The sequence below is a fragment of the Sorex fumeus genome, unplaced genomic scaffold (genome assembly GCF_029834395.1).
Source record: "Sorex fumeus unplaced genomic scaffold, SorFum_2.1 ptg000043l, whole genome shotgun sequence".
NCBI classification, from domain to species: Eukaryota; Metazoa; Chordata; class Mammalia; order Eulipotyphla; family Soricidae; genus Sorex; species Sorex fumeus.
Window position 1 is genome coordinate 29,355,794 of NW_026606100.1, and position 7,344 is coordinate 29,363,137.

Consider the following 7,344-nt stretch of genomic DNA (forward strand, 5'->3'; position numbering starts at 1 on the left):
CCACCACTGGCAGTAGGATAACTCTCTTCCAGAGCTCTTTTGTTTGTTTTTGTTTTTTGGACCATATCCTCTGGTGCTCCGAGCTTACTGCTGGTGGTTTGCTCAGGGGACTATATGTTGTTCCGGGAAGTAAGCCCGAGTCATCCACATGCAAGACAGGTGCCCTGCCTGCTCTACTATCTCTCCAGCCTCCTCAGATCATCCCTTATCTCTCCAAATATTTCTTGTCTTGTGGATATCATAAATTTGCTGCCACCTGACTGCCTACCTCACCCAAAAATGGAATGGCTGGATCACATGGTACATCTGTTTCATATTGTAAAGAACTGCCATATTGTTTTCCTCCTTTGCTTTATGATACATGCAACACTGGGGAGCTGACAACTTCCTGGTAGAAAATCTATGTCTGTTTTGAGGGTTTTTTTTTTTTGCTTTGTTTGGGTCACACCTGGTGATGCTCAGGGGTTCCTCCTGGCTCTGCACTCAGGAGTTACTCCTGGCGGTGCTCAGGGGACCATATGGGATATCATCGGGGATTAAACCCAGGTTGGCCGTGTGCAAGGCAAACGCCCTACCCGCTGTTCTATCCCTCTGGCCCCTCCATGTCTGTTTTGACAAACTTGTTAGTTAGCCAGTGCTTCATTTACTTACAAAACTGTGGCGTTTCTTCCCTCAATAATAAGTTATTATGATTGTAAACCTAATGTTTTTATGTATTTATTAATTTATTTTTGGAGGCCTCAAATGTGTGTGGGGCAAAGGGCATTTAAGATGCTGAAACGACCAGTATGACACTAATAGTTGGAAATGATCACTCTGGACAAGAATGAGTGTTGAAAGGTTATATACATGATAACCTTTCAGTATCTGTAATGAAAACCATAATGCCCAAAAGGAGAGGGAGAGAGGAGAGAGAGAGAGAGAGAGAGAGAGAGAGAGAGAGAGAGAGAGAGAGAGCCTACCATAGAGGCGTGGGGGGGAGGGGAGTGGGCAGGAGTGCTGGAGGAAAACTGGGACCATTGGTGGTAGGAAATGTGTGCACTGGTGAAGGGATGGGTGTTGGAAGAACATTATATAACTAAAACCCAAGCATGAACTACTTTGTAACTGTGTGTCTCACTGTGATTTAATTTTTTAAAAATTATGCTTTTATTTGGGCTGGTACTGCCGTATAAGTACCGCACGCTAACCGATTGCGCCACTGGAGTGATAGTACAGCGGTAGGGCGTTTGCCTTGCACGCAGCCAACATGGCCGACCCGAGTTCGATTCCTCCGCCCCTCTCGGAGAGCCCGGCAAGCTACCGAGAGTATTCGATATGCCAGACACAGTAACAACAAAGTCTCCAATGGAGACGTTACTGGGCCCGCTCGAGCAAATCGACGATCAACGGGAGGGCCTTTACCTTTACCTTTACCTTATTTGGGCTGGAGCTATAGCACAGCAGGTAGGGCATTTGCCTTGCACGCGGCTCATGTGGCCGACCCGAGTTCGATTCCTCCGCCCCTCTCGGAGAGCCCGTCAAGCTACCGAGAGTATCTCACCCGCACGGCAAAGCCTGGCAAGCTACCCGTGATGTATTCAAGATGCCAGTAACAAGTCTCATGATGGAGACATTACTGGTCCCGCTCAAACAAATCGATGAACAACGGGAGGACAGTGGAGTGCAGTGCTATGCTTTTATTTATTTTTCATTTATCTCCCAACTTCTATCTAGGTACCATGCTTTACAAGCACTGTTAATAGAAGTGTTTCAGGCCTACAGTGTTCCAGCACCACACCTACGGCTGAGTACCAGCATCCTCCATCAGAGTTCCCACCCCACCACCCCGCCCCTGGAAGAACTTGTCAACAGCAGATACTGACTGACTTCGGTGCCCTTGTGGGAATCGTTCACACTCCACCAGATGTCTTCAGCGTTAAGGCTGTTTCTTCTGCCACTTGGCTAGGAACATCTCTGCAGGTTGCAGAAGGCCCAGATCCAGGACAGCAGGGTGTGAGGTGAACTCTGGGGGCTGCTCACAGTCCGGGGGGGCTCCCCTGCACCCCCTGCGGCTCTTCTCCTACTGCAGCACTCACCGCCTGCTCGCCCCGTCTGGGAGCTGGCTGTCCCGCTGTTTCCTCACTGTCTTCTTCGTCATCTTCCTCTCTTAGTCTACATTTCCTGATCGACCTGAACCTGTCGGTCTAAATTCTGGTGCTGAGTCTTGGGTGCCGCACGGCTTGCCACACTTGGTTCGCCCGACCTCACCTCACTGTCTCTCTCCTGCTCTTCCGCTTCTTGTCCGTCTGTGAGAGAGCTATTCTCCAATGTTCTGCTTTTACATCTTACTCATCCCCACCCTTAGCTATTTCTGTTACCTGATTGGCTGCATCCCATGTAAGCGAGATTTAAAATGACTAGTCATACACCAGAGAGATAGTACTCACCCCAGCCCCCAGAATTATCAGAGATGAGGCATCTGCCTTGCATATGGTTAACCTTGGTTTGATTTTCGGCACCCCAGATGGTCCCCCCAAATACTGCCAGGAATTACACTGGATGGGCACTGGGGATCCCAGAGGCAGGGCTGCTGAGATGACACTTGGCATGTGGGATGGTTCTGGGGATCAAACTCACAGCCTCACACTTGTAAGGCAGGCGCTACATCACGGAGCTGACCTGGGCCCCTGCTGTGGCTCTTTCCTCAGTCATTCTACAAACATTCCTGAGGCACACCTAAGTGCCAGGTTTTCTGCTCGACAAAGGACATGAAAATAAACTCACTAGTTCCTCCTTTGCCAAACTCACTCTCCATGAGGAGAGGCCGGTACTTCCTAACAGCAGTGTGTGATTTTCATCAGCTCCATCCAAGGCCAAAGGACCATATTCGGCATTATCATTCAGTGACCTATTTGCCTGGCCAATGAGGACCAGACTTAATACAGTATGAATTCAAATGATTCATTTCTGTGCAACAGGACACTAACTTCAAACAGATAATTAACACCTAGGGGCTAGGGCGGGCAGGAAGATATGACCTGGACCACAGTGGTAGGGCCAGCGTGATGCCAGCTGCTTCACAGGTAATGCATTCCCAGAGTGCCAGGAGAGTTGCATCTTACAGCCAGAGTGCACAGCCCAGTAGGCTTCACAGAGCCAGGCTTTTCTGGGATCTGGTAGGGGGTCCCTGACACATTGTCAAAGAGGATATTGAAGGCCACCCCATCATGAAGCCTTCGAGACACACCAGAGCCAAGTTTCAGAAGGATCTGGATGGTGGTGGTGGTGGGTGGGAGGTACAGGGAGAAGTCTCAGTTGCACAGTGGAGAGACTTTAAAACTGCCACATGGTGGTTTGGCACCTCACTTTGTCTTCTACAGCTCCGTGGTCATGGGCAAACTGGCTACTTCCCAAAACAAAGCGACCCAACCCTGAGACTTCTCTCTCCTGATAGGGTCCTTCTTCTTCCAGGAAGAACAAAGCAGGAATATGCCTGACTTTTGACATCTATCTCCAAGTTCGAACATTCTCTCTGATCATCTAGTGGTTAACCTTGCCCCAGCAGCTTACGAGACAGATGCCTTCATTCCTGAGCCATCCTAGACATGTGAGACATCCCTGCTTGTCCTTCTGGCCCTCAGTTTCACCTTTCTGTGTTCTGTATTCTGGCACCATTCAAAGAATAGTCAATAGTGTTTTTAAGTGGGACTGGAGAGAGATTACTGGCAACTCTCGGGGTTCAGAGCTGGATGACTTGCTCCCTAAGAGACTGGTATATTTTGATTTCCGCACTTGCTACTCTCTTCAGATCATTGTTGCTGATGATGGCTTGTGTCTGTGATGCAACACTTTCTGGAGGGAAGTCCGAGGGGAGCTGGTGTTGACTGAGGCCAGCCAGGCCAAACTGTTCATTCAGGATACAGCTCCATCATGGAAATGATGCACATTTCAGGTGCACTGTGCCTCAGAGGATGGATTAAAGTATCAGACTCGAGATTCAAGGATCTAAGGATCCCAAACAGTCTTTTTGTGGTTTTGTATTTTTTGTTTTCTCCCCACCACAATCTTCAGAAAACCAGAACACAGAATGAATATATTTCTTTGCATCTTGAGTAATATATGTGTACAGTAAACCCTGTACTACTCAGGGTTTACTCTCAGCTCTTTGTTCAGGGATCACTCTTGGCAGGACTGGAATAAACACATGGGGTGGTAGGGATTTAACCTAGTTGGCCATGTGTAAGGTATAGCCAGTCTGCTGTGTTATCGCTCCAACCCAAAACCCAAATAGTTTCGAACACATCTATTACTCAATATGCAAAGAAATATATTCATTCTGTGTTCTGGTTTACTGAAGATTGTGGTGGGGCAAATTAAACTTTTTCATGTTAATATTACACAGGTGAATACTTTCATTATTGCTAACAAAGCACTCTAGCTATGTTTCTGTCTTTGATTCTTGAGATGAACTGTAAAATCCTTACCGCGGACCACCAGACCAGCCCTTTGTTAGTTTTCCACTTTCATCTCAGAAAGTGTCCTTTATTGCTCACAACTGCTGCTTTTCTGCCTCAGAAACTTACTATGTCCATTTTCCATCTCAGGTCTTTGCCCTCAGTTTCTCCTCCCTCATCTGCATTCCCCCTGCTCTTTTCATGCCTGGTTCTCATTGTTTAGGTCTCAGGTAAATGTCCCATTGGGGAGTCTTCTCTATCCACCAACTTTTCAGAGAAGGGCTGTGGGCTGGAGAGAGGGCAGCAGTAGGGCACTTGCCTTGCATCCTGCTGACCATGATTTGATCCCTGGGACCTGGTAATGGTGCCCTAAAAAATAGGTAGGATCCCTGAGACAGAGCCAGGAGTAAATCCTGAATATCGCCAGGCGTGGCCCCAAAACAAAACAAAAAGAAGGGTCTCCTTCTATTTCACCCTTATCAGGCCCAGACCTTCATGTAAGGTACACGGCACAGAAAATGTTCCAAGCAGTGGCTTTCTCTGTTCTCTCAAGGACTATGTATAACTTGTGTCATTCTTGTTGCCCAGGAGAGATGCTAATTCATCACCTACCGTGGATGCCTAGGGCATTCTATTGGTGGATTCCTTTTCTTGACAGCACATACCACACCCTGTTACTCGTTGTTTATGTCGATTTGTTTACTGTCTGACACCCTGCTCTAGAATGCCACCGCAAGGTGCCCAGGGAGCTTGTCCCTCCCTCAATAACAAACACTTAGCATGATGGCTGTTGCCTGGAAGATCTTTGTTGGTGAGTGAGAGAGCATCAGTCATCAGTTTGCCTTTGATGGTTTAGAATCTTTGCAATGCTCTTCGAAGGGCAGTGTTCCTTAAACCACTTTAGTGTAGCGACCAAAGAATCCAGTGCCAAAGATTCAGATTCAGTAACCAGATCATTCTGGGGGCTGGGATGGGGGTTGCCCCTGGTGGTGGTAGGACCACCATGGCTGCACTGGAAGGAACTGGGAGCCCATCTTGTGCCAAGCATGAGCTTTAGATCTTTGCCTGGTCAGAGTATCGAGAAATGGACTTTAGGTGAGAGAAAAAGTTTGTGTTGGATGCAGGTGAAGACATTAAAGTTGTCTGCTTTGTTTTATTTTGTTTTGGAGCCACACCTGATAGTGCTCAGAGATTATACCTGGCTCTGCACTCAGGGCTCACTCCTGGTGGGACTCCATGGTGCTAAGGATCAAGCCCAGCTCAGTTGCATGCATGGCAAGCACCCTACCTGCTATAATATTGCTCTGGCTCCAAAGCTGATTTCTTTTTAAAATTAATTAATGAATTAATTAACTTTTATGTGCAGGAAACCAAACCTAGGGACTCAGACTTGTGAGGCATGAGTGAGTATACTACTGGGTTATACTCATTACCTCTGTTTTCTGTTTTAAATAAAAGATTTGATTTTTATTTCATATTGGTTTCATATGGCATACTTGCCTCTTTGTACAAAAAATGTTTAAGCGGCATCTTTAGAATGCCAACAAAAATGTGGGGAACAGAAGAATACTATCTTTAAAATAAAAGCAATGCAGAGTAAGCCTATGGAACTGAGTTTGTTTCAGAAGTGAACGTGGGTGGCGGAGATAATATAGATTGAGACCCCAACCCAGGTAAGTGGGACCCCTGAATCAAGCTGTTTCTGCAACCCTACATAAACAATTAATCAACTCGCCAAAGATTCTGTCTTTAAACTGCTGGTTCAGAATGCAGTCCAAGACAAAACATTTACAATTCCCAAGAAAAGACAACTAGTTAACCTAATTGATTTTTGGGGGTTTGATTCTGGGCTACATCCAGTGGTGCTTGAGGAACCATGTGGTGATGAGAACCTAAGGCTCCCACATGCTAGGCATGCGCTCCAGCTCTTTAAGTCATCGCCTGAGCCTTAGAAGATTTTCTAATTCTGAGCTTGATTCTTTTCCAATTTTTGACATTATAGCATTTATGAATTGATGTTGATAATAGAAAGCAAATGTCTTTTCCTCAGGAGATTAGAAAGTTGGTACAAAATAGAAAATTGTTGGGCCCTTCATCTATCCTTCAGTCTTAGTTCACTCTGGCTATCCTAGCCAATGGTCATCAACCAGGTTGTTTGTTTATTTATTTATTTATTTATTTTCTGCTATTTGGGCCATATCCAGCAATGCACAGGGATTACTCCTGGCTCCTGCACTCAGGAATTACTCCTGGCGGTGCTTGGGGGACCATATGGGAAGCTGGGAATCCAACCCGGGTTCAGCTGCGTGCAAGGCAAATGCCCTACCTGCTGTGCTATTGCGCTAGCCCCAACCAGGTTGTCTAAACAACACAAATTTTTCACATCCCCGAGGCTCTGCAGAATCTATGATCAGGATTTCAGAATTCTCATGATGGGGTAAGAACAAGAATTTTCTGGCTTGTTCTTGTTTCATGGTATATACTCACATGGCAGAAAAAGGGGGAAAACAGCTAATTGTCTTCCTCTTCCTTAGTCCTATCTTGTTTTTGGATAGAGCCACACCCAGAGATGCTCAGGGGCTGCGTCTGAGAGCAGGCAAAGCGGGCACCTGTCCTCGGGGCCACCTCCTGGCCTCTGACGCCGAGTTTTATGGTACTGATTCTCCCCCTGCCCTTCCCTCCTTTCCTGTTGTTGTTTGGCCTGGTTCATGCACTCTAGTTCATACACATGCCTGACCTCAGTGCTCAGGAGCGATGATGCACTTTGTGGCTGTAGGACCAGGGATCCCAAAGAGCAGAACTGCTGGGTTCACTATGCAGAGGTAGGCACGTGGGCTAGGCCAGGGATGGGGTTCGTGGTCCTACGCTCGCTCACAAGGCACCTGGACCCCCGTAGCGATCTCCATGG